Raw genomic sequence first — 18286 nt, 5'->3', positions numbered from 1 at the left:
ACAGGTGGTAGCGGGCATCATACAAAATGTTGAGGTCACATTATGGATTTCAAGCATTTTAATCGGTATATTCGATGCCACATCATACTATGTTGTATTATACATATCATTAAGATGCAAAGACTGTATGACCGATATGCATGCCCAACACGACTGCCTAGCCTTCTCATTTCAGTAAAGTTAACATGCACGAGAACTCCATGTTTTTAGTAGGCCTTATATTCCATCATAATGATACAAGTATCACAAACAGAATGAGTTTAGTCAAATAATTGTTCGATTCAATAACATCGATGTTTGAATACTTTCCACCATGTTTATACAAACTTTATATGACACAATTTTATATTTTCAAGTTGCATTTTCTGACTTTCCACATTTATTCATAACTTCACACCTGGATTTTTGGGTTTCATCAGAATTGTTGCCTCATACCCCTGTTTCAAGGTGCGTGTTTGGATTCTTAGATCTTTCTTATTCTCGCAAACCTGATTGGTTATTTCGACCGTGACACTGCAGAATAAAGCTTTGGGTTCTTAGGGCTATGAAAGGTTCATTTTTGCTTAATAATACTATTCATGAATACTCCATCATAACAATCCATGCATTCTGTAGCCAAGCATGTTCACAGTAAGCCTGTATTTAACGCTGATCGGCAACTATTTATACTTAAACTCTGACTTAAACCTGACTTGTAACTGTGAATGGATGTCAATGCGACTAAATATGTCTGTTTATAGGGCCATTCCATATACAATGAGTCCAATAGGCAGACATAACGTGAACAGTCCTTCTTACATGCACTGAGTGAATGTGTACGCGAACGGGTGAATCGAAAGACTCGTGAAAAAGTTACTAGTCTCATTCAAAACCACTAAGGTAACCAACATTTGAAGGCTGTGGTTTATGACAATGATCGTTCAATGTGCACTTGAAATAAATTCTCGAAAGAAAAGTCTGATTTCGCGTTGAAACAGAGAAAATTGGTTGAAAAACAAACGAACTTAATTGCAACACTCCATTTCGGTGACACACGTTTGAGCGAATTCAAAGACATATATTTCCCAAAACCAGCGGTGGCCAGTTCTATGGTGAAAGCCTTCAGTATAAATAGTACTTGAATAGTGATAACAAAATAGCAGAAATAAAAATAAAGATAAATATTGCCTATCTGATAGCCAAACAAGAACTGCCATTTTCACTATTTCCGAGTTATTGCTGCTGTTTAGAAAAAAATATCGTCAGTATTAAATCCAACTTATAATAACATTCACAAATGCTCGGAGATGATCAGAACAATTGCTGGACAAATCAGGAATGACTTGGCTAACGATATCAGAAACAAAGCAAAATATTTTTCTAATTTGATTGACGGCGACACTGATATAGCTATGCAGGAGTGTAAAATAGTCTACATGCGACGATTAGACACCCTACTTGTAAACTTAAGAAAAATTTAGTGGGACAGAAGAAAGTTCAACACGCACATGCCGATGGTGGTGCTAGTGCCACAAAAACTATATGTGACAAAGTTGATGAAAGTTGAAAGTAGAAACTTAGAGGATTTGGAGGAGCTGGTGCATCTGTCAAGCTCGGTAGAAACATGAATGTATACACATTACCCAGGGACGAAGTAGGGCAATAATACACTTCACTGTATTAAAGTTGTTAAACTGTTTAGGTGCTTACCACGAATTATGTAAACTTTCTGATGCATAGTAGCAATGTTATGAGGGTTTTAATTTCGTTTATTATTTGCCATGGAAACGGGTGTACATATCCCGGGTATGTAGGGGATCGCGAAAGCAGACTGAAGTCAAGGATAGCAAGCTTTCCTGTGTTAAGAATAGGAAGCGGGCATTTGAACATCATTTTTGACAACTAACGTTCACTGGGACTTGAAAAATCAAAGATGTAGAGCTAAATTTCTTGCATAAATTACAAGATTACGGAAGGCATTCAGTTTAAATCTGGTAAAAATATTTTCCCTACATACTAGTTCAGATCTAACTGTTTGTGTGACTGTTCACAATCACTCACCACTCAGGTCGCTATTTCACACAAAAGAAAACAATTACGTTGAAATATGTTATTTGAAATGAAGAGAGAAAACTGTACACAGACTGGAGCTTGTCTATCAATGAAGTCCTTAGAGACTACCTTTATAGACTTTCTCAAGTCTCTGAACATTTGTCACTGTTGCGAGTCATTCTGGTAACCAACATACACCCTTTAAGAGGAACCCCTACTCTAGGAAATAAATGTATTTTCATGAATGTTTGGTTCTGGAGAGTCATTCATGATTTCACATCACATTCATTTCGCTTTATGGCCATGTGACACCATTTTGATTGTCCTTTAATTACTACTATCAATTGTATGCGTTGCAAGTATACTTCCAATTAATTACGTCATTTGTATGGAAACATCTAGTATTAACAGAAAGACAAAGTATAGTATGCATAAACATGTACATATCACTATATATGGTGCGTCATCTCCTTTTATACTTTATCACGGTCACAGTATATTCATGATGCAGCCCTTACAGTTTGTTAATTCACAACATTTTTTATGCAGGAATCATATCAATAATTGTTTTTTTCAAAGTTTGTTGACATTTCAAATTTATTGGTATTTACACCAACTTGAGTAGCACTTGCCTTGGTATATGTAGTATCTAAATAATGATGAAATTCCTTCTGCTAATCATATTATTTGCTTACAACTACATTTCTGATATGTGAAAAATTAGTAAGGACTTTACCAAAACCAATTTTCTAGTTGCATGTCTCTGATCATGACATTGAACTTAGTCTTCATTATGGGCAGAGATCTGTAGTTCAATATTGGATAAAAAGCAATTCTTAAAACTTAAGTTTAAAATCTTCTCAGAATATTTCACTTTTAAATATGTTAAAATAGTTTGTAACCACCATTAATCTGTATGAGAACTAATTAATATCATTGACTGTGTAGTGCAAAGAAATGGTCAAAAACCCTGTGGCAAGCTTTCAGAATTAAATTTACATATGAGTCACTACTCATTACAAGCATCATATTACACAGAGTCCTGCATGCATGGAATGATACACATACACATATAGATTCGATGGCACCATCATATAGTACAAGCTAGCACAGTTGACAAGCACAGTGCAGTCCTACGAATTGTGCAATTGTTGGCATAAAAATGTACATACAGGTACACAACACATACATACATACATACATACATACATACATACATACATACATACATACATACATACATACATACATACATACATACATACATACATTATGGATGACTTGTTCTTCCGTAATTGATAATTTATTACAGAATGATGTGATATCAATTTCAGGTTGAGAAATCATGAAATAATACACAACACTGTTTCTAATGTATGTTTGTTGAGCTGGATATAAAAGACTTGTTAAGTGACAGTTTTAATACAGTACTTGATATGTGCATATCTAGTTATGTTAGAATTCACCTTTATAGATTTGTTAGTAGGAATGAACTACAGGTTCAGTCTTGCTAGAGGCTCAGTAAAGTGTGTGAGGATGTATGAAAACAACTTAGTCAACAAAGCATGAGGCTGTTGGTAAAAATAACAAAGTTGTGCTTCGACACCACTTTCTTTATTGTTCTTTTTAAAATGTTATTTAAATTTTTTAAGTTATCTAATTTCTGTAGTTTTATGATTTTTTAAATATTGTTATAGTACTGTTTATAGACCCATTGTCTGACTGGATACAAATTTACAATACAGTATTGAGACACACTGAAAGTTATTCTATATGAACTCTAGGTCATTTATAGATTTCAGTTGAGATTGTCTTTGGCATACATTTGTACTCAGGTTAAGCATAAAGTGACAACATGACAATACACAAGCAATAGATTTGTATTAGTGAAAACTAAGCTGAATGAAAGGGACACCACTCCAGGATATAAAGGGGCTTTCATAAACTTTGGGGTCTGGAGAGTCAACTCATAATTTCACATCACATAGATTTTGTAGATTACCAAGTGACTACAAAACAAACTATAGTGGTCCACGGTGTTGCATTATGGGACTTGGATTACATACATATGTATTACTTTAACAATGAATATTCATGAATTGATCTGCATGTAGCATTATTAGACTTAGCAAACACACATGAGTATTAGTTGAATAGATATATTTATATGACATGAAATCATAAAGTAACTTGCCAGTAACTAGTTGATAACAATATATATATTTCCTTGAGTGACATTAACCTTTACAACCTTTACCTTTATATTACATTTAGAGTAGGGCTCATAAAATGATGTTATATAAGGTTCACTAATGGCAAGTATCAACATAGTAAGGAATGGATTTTAACCTTTCTTTTATTTGTATTAATGTCAGGCGATAGGATGTTTGGATTCAAGAGTTGTACATATTTTGTTTTTTAGAGATGCAAGATACATTGTAGTTACCTTTGTCCAATAAATATCGCAGACTTAAGTATTTTTTAGTTTGTTTATATTGTTTTCATTTCAAAGAAAGGATGGGTGCTCATAAACTTCCATTGTATTTATTTATTTATTTATTTATTTATTTATTTATTTATTTATTTTTTATTTATTTATTTATTTACTTACTTATGTATTCATTCATTCATTCATTCATTCATTCATTCATTCATTCATTCATTCATTCATTCATTCAAGGGCATATGATGCTTGCATGCATGCAATATTATGTATGTATGTATGTATGTATGTATGTATGTATGTATGTATGTATGTATGTATGAATAGATGGATGGGTCGGTGGGTGGGTGGAATGAAATGGATGTATGCATGCATGTATTATAAAACATGTAAGTTTAGCCAGACGATGTGTTAGCATTTTAGACGTTTAATAGAAGCATTTGTGTGTCTCATTTTGTGATAGAGTCTATCACATCAGCTTAATTGAAACCTGGAAGGACAACATGAATTAACTAACAATTATCATTTTTCATGACCATCACATTTGTTCACCCTCACCAAACTGTAGTCTTTATCTTGATATTAAAGAAAATTCACACAACCGTTGTGCACCAATAATAAACACCCATGTGACGCCATTTGTACATGTTGCATTTTCGCCACCAGATTCTACTTCTACCATTGGTTTTTAATTTGCCGTGAGTTTTTTATGTTTTGTCGTTGTCCTTGTTTAGTTTTTACACGTCCACAGATTAAGTATATGTTGTTTTCAAATTGAGTTTTGTGCTACCACAGGTTAAGTTCGTGTTGTTTTCAAATTGAGATTTTTGCGTTCCAAGGTTGATTTTTTGCGTTATTTTTAAATTAAGTTTGTGTGTCCACAGATTTACTTTGTGGTGTTTCCCTATTGAGTTTTGCATGTTCACAGTTTCACAGTTTCAAATTAAAATGCGTGTATGGAAAGGAATGTTTTGTTGTCGAAATTAAAGTTTTGATTTGTGTTGAAAATCAAAGTTTTTGTGTTATTAATTTTTGTTTGGTCTTGTTTTTTTGTGAGCCACCATAATATAGTGAAAGTGCGATACAAAATTCTAAACTGGATTGACCAAAACTGGTTATCAACTTAGTAGATCAAAAATACTTGCACAGGGTATGACACACAAGAAGGTCAATGATTTGTATCTTTTTTGGCCGACGATCCTCATCATAATGACAAATTTCATAGTAACAACTGACCACTAGGTGGCGGTATGACTGTAGATGTCAATAGTTCAACATCCCTGTCTCTGTTGATTGGTTGGTTGCATTTGATGTTGTTTGCTATTGTATTTTGGGAAAATTGTTAGCGAATGCTATAGTATTGTCCCTCCAATATTTGTGATGTTCCTCGATCCTTGTTTTGAATTGTCGTCCTGATTCTCCTATATACATTTGATGATAGTCCTTAGACGGTACCTCATTATATATTACCCTGGTTTAATGTTCCGATGTTCTATTTTCCTTGTGTGACATTAAAGCGTTGTTGTAGAGTTGTTTGCTGTTTGAGTGCCACTGACTCAGAGTTGTTATATTTCCTGTTGATCCGACACCGTTTCTCGGGATGCCGTTTGCATTTGGTATCGTGACCATGTATTTGTTATGAGGCTGGTCGTAGTTGTTTCTATTTTGAAAATGAGGGTTTTCCTCATTTAGACATTGCTTTAATACCATTTAGGTTTCCTTGTAATAATATCACTTTGTCAAGTTCCTCTAGCTCAATTATCTTGTCCTCCTCCCTGGTAACGATGATATCACATCTATACTTGAGAGTTTAGCCCAATCAAAATAAGGTTTGACCCGGACATAATTGCCACATAAATTATTTCTAATGCATCTTACTCAGAATTTTAAGCTGAACAACATATCAAAAGTCAAGAAAAGTCGAAGTGATGAAACATATTAAAAGTGAGGTTTTTCTAGTGAATACCATAATTAGCGGAAATATCAACCGTAATTAGCGGAAATATCATATTCATAACATGCTGTTTTTTCTAAATAAACCTGGCACGTTATATGTCTATGGATACAAATGTAGGTCTAAGGGCGGTAACAAAGATGTATGTAATATGTCTATGGATAAGTCTAAGGCTGATAAAGCATACTAGGACCATCTTTTGATGATTATATTATTATACATCTACTACATCATTTTCACATGCTTAATAACTCAGTTGGTGTGTTTTAGTAGTTTAATTCATATGAATAACAAGAAATGTATAGATATGAATCATTTCAAAAAAACCAAGGCATGTTATACTTCTATCAGTTTAAGGATTGAAATAGAAAACTACCTTTATAATTTTTTATCGTCATCAAAAAACTAATGATTGATATGTGTTTACTCATCAGCATAATTAATATGTATATTATGTACAGGTATAATCAGCATAATTAATATGTAAATTATGTAAAAGTATAATCAGCATAATTAATATGTATATTATGTAAAACTATAATCAGCATATTAATATGTATATTATGTAAAACTATAATCAGCATATTCAAATTTAATACAAATATGTGAAAGCTATATTTCCTTTCATTTACATTACAGTAGGAAATGAATTTAGCATGTTTGTCATCATCATCAAACCCCCCTTACATGTAAAGTACATCAAAAGGTCTATATTAACTACTAATTTGCATAATTAGCATAAACAACATATATCATTTTCCCAATCTCTCCCATGCAAGTAACGTGTATTTGACAAGGCTTTGAAATACCAAATTACATATAGGCTACTGTCCAATGTACCCTTTAATATCACCAAAGGTAACTCACATTTCTGTGTTGCTATTACCTAACGGAAAAATCAAGACAATAAATATTAGCCACCACATCTTGCATGAAATATCAACCTTACGGTATAATGATATTTATGCATCTAACCAACAATGTTACAAAAGTCAGTCCGATATTACTGATACCGGTGAATACTGATGTGTACATATTGTTCTCATACACCGTACTGATATCAAGTCAACTTATTAGAACTTGAAGAAACACAATTTTCTCATACACTTTGGTATTATAAGCTGAGTTTACTTATATTGAAGGTTCACTAGGACATGAAGATATTATGTGATTCCTATTCATTTCACCATTCTTGTCACCAAATTAAACTGCCAATATCTTTCATAGCATTCTTTTATTTACTCCTGTCATCATCAGTGTCGTAAATTTACACAAACATGTGATAGACTGAAATGATACTTTCAAACCATATTAGTGTTAAAAGGAGTGTTTAGTTTCTTTGATTTATCTGTCTTCTCTGTTAATAATAATACTTTTGTAAAAATGGAATCAGGAAAATATCGACATTGTAATTGACCTCTGATTTAGCCCGCAATCAGACATTTAAGTACTGACTAAATTTAAATCTAACGGTTTGCCTGGTATAACATGAATTTACATAGAGCATTCATCTGTGCGAGACAAATGATTAGCTATGTCAGGAAGGCTATGAAATATAAAATTCAAATGTTTCATTTTACTGAAAATACTACCATAAATTGAATGACGAAACTTGAAAGGGGTGTAAATTCTCACTAAGTCCATGGAAACCAAATAATTCTAAGTTTTTCTAAAAATGAATTGTATTATTTGGAAATGCAAAGTTCTTGTACACATGATTGTTTTACGAGAATAAGAAATGATAAAAACCACCCACACAAGTGGAATCAAAATTGAATAATTTTTTTTTTAAAGTGAGGTCAGCTAAAGTACATCGCAATATTTACCCCTAATATCCAAACAGAAATATTAATATATTGAAAGTCTCATATCATAAGAATAAACATTGTCATATGAATTGGCCGGTATGGAACAACAAAGGAAGATGCCGTAGATGGCGCTGTTGATCGGCTGCCTACCTGTTGAGCGTGCTCCCAGTTTTAAAAAGACTTTAACCTGCACATTTACCATTTTACCTCTGTATTTCTACTGATTGTTTTATTGCGATACCTGGAACCGGCCTGTGAACTGTAGCAGGGTTTTAGTCCTTTGCTGAATTAGTAATTTCGCAGAGCCCTTCTGAGTATATGTGTTGTAGCACCAGAATCAATGCATCCTCCCGGTCTTTGTCATTCAACCTACATGTACTTCAGTGTCTTGGGGGTGTGGCTAACAGAACGAATTAAATGCTATGCAAGTACAAGACAGCCCCTCAATTCTTTTTTAAAACTGCGTGGTTGAATAGCTGGACACAAACATCACAAACCAATATTTTCGATTCAAACAATTATTACCAGTCAGCGAACTTCGAAGTTATTCAGCTTCATATATAACAGGTGCTGGGTTGGACACTGCAGCAAATTCAAATTGTTAATGAAGTAATTTATAGTGAGTTAATGCTATGTAAACTGTGATTACACCCTTAAAAGAAAGACAACATGACTGTATTTACTGAAAATCCCAAGGATCTCAACTTGTTTCCAGAAATTACATTTGAATGCTACCCTGTTGAATGCCTGTTCTGTCAATGGGAAGATTGCTGCTCTCGCGTCAAAACTGTTTGTCGAAAATCTGAATATTTTCAACATTACAGAAACATGGCTAAAGAGTGACGCCGATCCTGCGATCATTGATTTCCTTCTGTAGATCAGTGACTACACTGTCCATCAGTATTGTTGTATTCTGAATTTTCAACTCTTAGAAACAGCTGCACCGGTGTATGGTCATCTTCTGTTTGTAATTGACTTGGATTTTTGTTTTGAAGACCCTGATTCACGTGATATGGTAAAGATCACTGACATTCTGCACTCTAAAGTGTTGGTCTTGTGGTTTTGCGACGAATTCATAGTGTTGAGGAAAGAGATGCGTAAGTTTGAACCTAAATGGCGTATTTCGCAATTTGAAATTGATCGCTATTTATTTCTAACCAAAAGACTTGAATACTTTCGTCTGTGCGATAAACCGAAATCAACATATCATTGGACTTGAAGAGAGGAAGCAGACAACAAAAAGCTATACAACACCGTTTCTGAGTTATCTAGTACCCAGGCATTAAAAACCAAAACATGTGACATCCCTGTCAAGAATATTCCATATAAATTTCTAGAGTACTTCGAAACCAAGGTCTCGACGCTTCGGAATGGGCTCGGTGCCCAGCAACAATGAGCTGCTGATTGAAATAATAAGAAGGCTGTCAGTCTTATCATGTTGGATCTATCAGCAGCCGTGGTCAAATCGGCCATACAATTTTGTTAAATAGACTGGAATTTCGTTTTGGTGTCACTGGCACAGCTCTAGCCTGGTTTATATCATACATTCCCAATCGCCATCAACATGTCAAAGTGATGTCTGCAACATCTTCTATGTCACATTTAAAGTACGGTGTCCCACAATGATCAGTTGTAGGTCCTATGCTATTCACATTGTATACAGCTCCATTAGAGGATGTCATAATTAGCTAGATTCTCTATGTATATAAGATGCATAGATGTTTGGTCAGTACCTTTGTTTGCTGCACAAATATTTGCCACACCATATTAATGAATACTTTAATTTGTTAAACTATGACTACAATACAAAAATACCAGGATAATTTATGGGTACCTTCTGTTGAAACATATTATGGTAAACAATCAATGACATACACAGGTGCAAACACATGGAATTCAATAAATCAGGTCACCAGAAACGAACCGAGAAAACAGTGATTCATAGCATTATATAACATTATATAAAGATTTATTGAAAGAGAATACCTTATAACAGTATAAAGTTTTAATATAATATATGCCTTCCTTATATTTTGCCGCTCAAAGATATTAGGGAGGGGGGGGGGTTGTGAGAAGGAAGGGGAATGAGGGTAGATCTACATTTTGTATATTTATTTACACCCTAAACTTATACCCATATTTACTGTTTCCAGGCGTCAGACACGATTAGCATTGCTATTTTCTGACTCCTGTTATCCGATCTGATTGTTTGCTTCTTTGTATTTACATTTGTGATGTCATTTTTCTCTTCTCTTTTTGGTCGGGTATTAAAATATATGGTATCGTAGCGTATATTTGCAAGAATGTTTACTTTTCATTATACAAGAATGGAAACATTTGCAAACTGTTAGACAAAGCCTGTACAGAGAAATTAATACATATATTTGTGACTTCATGGCTCGATCACAGCAATGGTCTATTGTATGGAATTTCAAAATACCAGGTATATTGTGTGCAATCACTTTAGAATGCTGCATCCTGTCTCGTCAATACACATAGTCTTGACCATATTACTCACCTGTACTCATTGACTCACACAGTTGAGGTCAGGATTAATTTCAAAATCCTACTGATCACTATCAAAATAATCAATCATGTGGCACCATTATACCAGTCAGATTTAATTAGTATTTATGTTTCAACACCAAATCTTTGTTTTGCTGAAAAGCTACTCGTAGTCCTACCACATGGCAATTTTAATACATCTTAGGGTCAGATGGCTTTTCAAGTGCAAGCACCCTCTCTGTTGAATTGGCTTCCATTTGAAATAAGAAAGAGTATTGACATTTTAAAACTTAGTTTTAAAGACATATTTTAAGACAACATTTCAAGTAATATAATTTACTGGTCAATTTTATAGGAAGTGGTTGATCTTAACTGGTTGTTTTCTATACTATATGAATTATTTTAATGAGTATGTTTTTATATGTAGTGTTGATTTTTTCCTTCTATGCGTGCTGTTATTTCTTTCCTTGTTTATTTACTTTTGCCATTTTAATATGTACAATTGTATTAGTTTTATGTTTCAACACCAAATCTTTGGTCTGCTGAAAAGCTACTCTTAGTCCAACCACGAGGCAGTTTTAATAGATATTATGGCCAGAGGGGTTTTGAAGTGTGTGCACCATCTCTGTTGATTCAAAAAGCCGTGGTCAACTGTAACAGCATCAAATGTAATCAGCAGATTTTGTAGACTGTCGTCAGTCGCTCGCGCCTTTTTTTCCTCCGTTTTATCTAAACTCCGATCCGGCGCAACACTAGTCTAATCGCAAACTGATATCGAGGGCCGAAGGCCCGAGCGACTGTTGTCCCTTGCCGCATCTCCCTTGCTATTACTTATTCATGATGTGTGACGTCATTTAATGGGGCGTTTCTCTATATATCGTATGATTTGCATACAGTTCAATGTAAGGTCACTCAACATTCAACACACGTAAACTACAGCGGAAACTTGTCTTCGTAAATGTATTTTGATGGTCATAATCAAGTACTTTTTGCTTTCCTATCTTTCTTTGTTAAAGCTTGAAACCGCGCGTTTTTAAGATTAGTAAATGACGTCGTTGACGACCTCGACGCCCGATACACTGTCATGCTCACTAGTCTATTGCCTTTTGTTTAGCAGCTAGCTGTTACAGTGGTAATATTAGGTAATGATAGCGAGAGAGTGCTACGGAAGTCGGTGTACCAACTCCGACCGACACTCCACTCAAACAATAGATGTTTTGGACACCCTTTTTACCTTCCCTCGACTGCAGCTAGCATATTATATAGTAATAAAATTCATGTATAAAATGTGTGATAGTGAGGCGTAGATAATATTCAAATGTACAAATGGTAGACGTTCCTGAAACAAAAACAGAAAAGTGCCTCCATATTTACCACGGCACGGAGATCGTGCTCCGATCCGACACGTCTTCAACTAGTGCCTCCTCAGAGTACTGAGTCTATATATACCTAAAGCTATTGCACCCCATTATTTTAAATTCCGATTGAGGAGTCAATTTACGTAATCTTTATCACGATGCTATATGATAATATATGACAGTTTGTTGTGCCTTTTCCTTGATGTTTTCTTTTTATGTGATTTTTGTTGTTGATGTGGGGGGGGGTGTGAAACTTTGGGTCGGCCGGATAATGAAAAACAGAAGAAAAAAAATAGGGTGACCCCAATAAATTGAAGTACGTCAGACAACAATTTATTAGCATTTCATGGTCATCTGATTTGTTAAATTTTACAGTTGAAGAAAGATCAGTACTACTTCCATGTTTCCAGGTAGTTTGTATTTTACAAATACTGTGTTGTAAATTAGAACAATGCTCATTAATGGATAATCGTAGAGCAACTCTTCTTCTTTCGACATATGGCACACTTTCTACTTTATTGGCCATTGAAAATATCATTGAAATTTATGATAGTCAACGCCACGATCGTACGTACAGAGACTACAGACGTGACACTGACAGAAGTTCTATCTATCAGCACTTCATAGCAATGGATCGCGTACACAAAGGGTGGTTGTTTATATAAATGGATGTGAAATGATGGTAAAACCACAGACAAGTTTGTGGTACCATGGAAGTAGTTCTACTTCCATGGTGGTACAAAGTACTAACAATAGTAACATGTTATAAACTGTGCAGTCAGAGTTTAGAACAGTACGTCAGTCTGAACATGCAGTCATGATGAGTTTTAAAGATGTCAATTATCGTCACCGAAGATCAGAGAGAGGCGGTCGAGGCGTTGTTCGGCGTAACTTTTCTGACGTCTGACCGAAAGTAATTTCGAGAAATGTACCTCAGATTTCCATTCTTATTGAAGACACATGCAGTAATTACATACGTCATATATTCATAATGACTAGGTCACATTATGGTAGGTAGATATGTCAATGGTCGGAACACGCGCATAACTGCAGTTTAGCAGGAGCCATCGCTAAGTTGTTACCACTTCCCTATTTGTTTAGCAAAATTACCACAAATAAAAGGGCCTTCGCCGTTTATATACGGGATTATATTAGCGCTATCATTGTATCAATGGGGACACTACTAGGACAATGGTGTTGCACTTGCAGACGTTGTTAGCTGTATCGAGAACGATCGGAGCGAATTTATAGCACGGGCTTCATAGGCTATGGACTTGCCACTTCCTGTCAGTACACTAACGAAAACATCTTTCCCAGAGACATAGGCATCTATAATTATTCTCTGAAAGTCTTTCAAGTGTGAGTATCCAAGTTTCTCCAATGCGTCTCGATGTGTTGACTCGCGATCGCTTGGTGACTACTCCATGTTCATTTTGATTGACAAGCCTTATCAACTATGACCTAAATGTCGAATAGTCTACAAACTGAATGTCCCTATTGTTATCGCATGAGGGCGCGGCAAGGGACAACAGTCGCTCGGGCCTTCGGCCCTCGACCATTCGGGCCTTCGGCCCTCAATATCAGTTTGCGATTATACAAGTGTTGCGCCGGATCGGAGTTTAGATAAAACATAGGAAAAAAAGGCGCGAGCGACTGTCGACAGTCTACAGATTTTGCAGCTATGGCAGAATCAATAGAGACTGATATCATCATATGGGGGACCGAATCTAAAATTGGCAGTTCTATACAAACAAGTTAAATATTTTACCCTGATTACAATGTCATCAGGAGAGACAGGACAATACATGGAGATGGCATCTTTATCGCGACATACAAATCCATGATTGTAACCGGAAATCAACAAAACTGATAGCCAAAACCTTGCCTTGTTGGTTGCTTTTATAAACCACCAGACACCAAGATCGATAAAGTGGACCAACTGGAAACTGCTATGTCAAACCTAACTGGTACAAAACAATCTTGTAATGTCCTACTAGATGGCAAAACAATCTTGTAATGTCCTACTGGATGGCAAAACAATCTTGTAATGTCCTAGTAGATGGCAAAACAATCTTGTAATGTCCTAGTAGATGGCAAAACAATCTGGGTGGTGACTTTAACCTTAGTGACATCATATGGGAAACACAGTCAATTCATCAAGGAAGTCGTACAACTGGTCTGTGTAACAAGCTACTTCAAATAGCAGCAAAGTTTTTACTAAAACAAGCGGTAAATAAACCAACTCGAGGCGTTAACATCTTAGAGTTACTGTTCACATCAAAACCTGAACTCGTAAATAGATGCCAAGTAATACCAGGCATAATTGACTACGATGCCAAGTAATACCAGGCATAATTGACTACGATATTCCAACTGCACTAATGATCTTAAAGCAAAATTCAACTACAGAAAACCAAGGAAAATTTACGAATTCCATAAAGCTGATCTCTACAAAATGAGGGATGAAGTTAACAAGATAGATTTATGAAGAAAGTAAATAAATAAATAAATAAATAAATAACTGAATCAATCACCAATACATATTGGGTTAAGATGTTATTACATATTGGGTTAGTGAAATAAATTGACTTAAGTGTCAAAACATATTGGGTTAGTATTTCATACTAGTATAAGGTATTATTACATATTGGGTTAGTGAAACATATTGTGTTAAGTGATAAAACATATTGGTTTAGGTTTATTACATATTGGGTTAAGATGTTATTACATATTGGGTTAGTATTACATATTGGGTTAAGGCGTTATTACATATTGGGTTAGTATTACATATTGGGTTAAGGTGTTATTACATATTGGGTTATTATTACATATTGGGTTAAGATGTTATTACATATTGGGTTAGTATTACATATTGGGTTAAGGCGTTATTACATATTGGGTTAGTATTACATATTGGGTTAAGATGTTATTACATATTGGGTTAGTGAAATAAATTGACTTAAGTGTCAAAACATATTGGGTTAGTATTTCATACTAGTATAAGGTATTGTGGCAGTCGGATGATATCCTAAGCCAAGTATATAGTGTTAGGTTGTTTTCCATTGTTTCCTACAGTAATTACGACGTGGAGTTTGACCGGGAGTAACACTGGAAGTCGGCTACACGGTAACCTTCAGCCACGTAGGCAGGTCACGTGGGGTATATTTTCCCGCTATTCCCAAACATCGAATACGGCCTCGAAACATGAGTCTTATTTGTAGTTCATTAGCTTAATTTTGGCGGGGTTTTAGTGTATAAAAAGGGGAGAGTTTCTGAGATTTCGTTAGTCAACCTGGGGACTCACTGGATGCTGTAATTTCGGGGAGAGAGTACTCCGTACTTTCGCTATATCGTAGCCGACTTCTCCACACTCACTGACCCGGTAAGCTACACTGGTTAGCCCGTCGGCCTGGTTCGTATATGTGACTGTGGTAGATGCTGCACGAGTTGCGAGTTGTATAGTGGGAAACTGGGCCTTGTCAATACAAAACTAGACCTCTGTCCCTGACGTACCAAACTGCTGTCTTGTGTTATCCTTTAGTCTGAAATAAAAGTGATGGTTAGTCTGAAACGTACTTGCTGTGCGTTCTGCTCGTTAAGTGTAATTTATTGGGGTGCGAGACGTTAACCTTGCTGCGATCCCCGATCGCTCCATACTTACTGAACAGATATTACGCGGACTTTGACTCGCGGGGCTATTTGCTGGTGCCGGGGACGGGGATTCGAATAAGTTCTCACGGTAGATAAATAGCACGCACGGGGCTCGAGTGCGACAGTATTATTACATATTGGGTTAGTGAAACATATTGTGTTAAGTGATAAAACATATTGGTTTAGGTTTATTACATATTGGGTTAAGATGTTATTACATATTGGGTTAGTATTACATATTGGGTTAAGGCGTTATTACATATTGGGTTAGTATTACATATTGGGTTAAGATGTTATTACATATTGGGTTAGTGAAATAAATTGACTTAAGTGTCAAAAAATATTGGGTTAGTATTTCATACTAGTATAAGGTATTATTACATATTGGGTTAGTGAAACATATTGAGTTAAGTGATAAAACATATTGGTTTAGGTTTATTACATATTGGGTTAAGATGTTATTACATATTGGGTTAGTATTACATATTGGGTTAAGGCGTTATTACATATTGGGTTAGTATTACATATTGGGTTAAGATGTTATTACATATTGGGTTAGTGAAATAAATTGACTTAAGTGTCAAAACATATTGGGTTAGTATTTCATACTAGTATAATATATTGTGGCGGTCGGATGATATCCTAAGCCAAGTATATAGTGTTAGTTTGTTTTCCGTTGTTTCCTACAGTAATTACGACGTGGAGTTTGACCGGGAGTAACACTGGAAGTCGGCTACACGGTAACCTTCAGCCACGTAGGCAGGTCACATGGGGTATATTTTCCCGCTATTCCCAAACATGGAATACGGCCTCGAAACATGAGTCTTATTTGTAGTTCATTAGCTTAATTTTGGCGGGGTTTTAGTGTATAAAAAGGGGAGAGTTTCTGAGATTTCGTTAGTCAACCTGGGGACTCACTGGATGCTGTAATTTCGGGGAGAGAGTACTCCGTACTTTCGCTATATCGTAGCCGACTTCTCCACACTCACTGACCCGGTAAGCTACACTGGTTAGCCCGTCGGCCTGGTTCGTATATGTGACTGTGGTAGATGCTGCACGAGTTGCGAGTTGTATAGTGGGAAACTGGGCCTTGTCAATACAAAACTAGACCTCTGTCCCTGACGTACCAAACTGCTGTCTTGTGTTATCCTTTAGTCTGAAATAAAAGTGACGGTTAGTCTGAAACGTACTTGCTGTGCGTTCTGCTCGTTAAGTGTAATTTATTGGGGTGCGAGACGTTAACCTTGCTGCGATCCCCGATCGCTCCATACTTACTGAACAGATATTACGCGGACTTTGACTCGCGGGGCTATTTGCTGGTGCCGGGGACGGGGATTCGAATAAGTTCTCACGGTAGATAAATAGCACGCACGGGACTCGAGTGCGACAGTATTATTACATATTGGGTTAGTGAAACATATTGTGTTAAGTGATAAAACATATTGGTTTAGGTTTATTACATATTGGGTTAAGATGTTATTACATATTGGGTTAGTATTACATATTGGGTTAAGGCGTTATTACATATTGGGTTAGTATTACATATTGGGTTAAGGCGTTATTACATATTGGGTTAGTATTACATATTGGGTTAAGGCGTTATTACATATTGGGTTAAGGCGTTATTACATATTGGGTTAGTATTACATATTGGGTTAAGGCGTTATTACATATTGGGTTAGTATTACATATTGGGTTAAGGCGTTATTACATATTGGGTTAGTATTACATATTGGGTTAAGATGTTATTACATATTGGGTTAGTATTACATATTGGGTTAAGGCGTTATTACATATTGGGTTAGTATTACATATTGGGTTAAGGCGTTATTACATATTGGGTTAGTATTACATATTGGGTTAAGGCGTTATTACATATTGGGTTAGTATTACATATTGGGTTGATTATTACATATTGGGGTGATACACGGGCTGCCTGCTTTGTTCTTCAACTCTACACCAAAACTGACAGTGTTACAGCAATGCTAAGGGAGCTTCAATGGGAACTATTAGAAAACAGGCAAACATTTTCCATGCTAACCATGGCATATAAAGCACAAACTGGAAAAGTTGAATTACCAACAGAACAATACTTCAAATGTACAACAAAATCAACCATCTCATTCACACAGTCATAATCTTCAGTACTTAGGAAGCTTTATATTCCATATAATTTAACACAAATGTACAATAAAATGTCAGAGAAGAAAGGCAACAAATGACTTTAAAATTCCTTGTCGTTTAAAAGTTCTTTAGATAAAAATTTCAGAAGACACCCAGTGGATTAAAACAAATCAAGGCGGGACGTTACAAATGCGTCGATTATATTTTCTGTAGTTGTTTTGTCCAAAAGTCGACGAATCGTTCCAATTATATGCAACGCGAAATAACCATTCTACATATCTGACCGATTTAATTAGACATGGAGCATCGCTATTGAGAATCACGCCTAGATTCTGAACTGAAGAGGATGGAGTGATATCAATCCTACCAATCTTAAGGCTAGTTAGCTCTGATACATCTGATTTTAGGCGTG

Source organism: Glandiceps talaboti, chromosome 19 (assembly GCF_964340395.1).
Source record: "Glandiceps talaboti chromosome 19, keGlaTala1.1, whole genome shotgun sequence".
Classification (NCBI taxonomy): domain Eukaryota; kingdom Metazoa; phylum Hemichordata; class Enteropneusta; family Spengelidae; genus Glandiceps; species Glandiceps talaboti.
Note: the sequence above shows the minus strand (reverse complement) of the source record.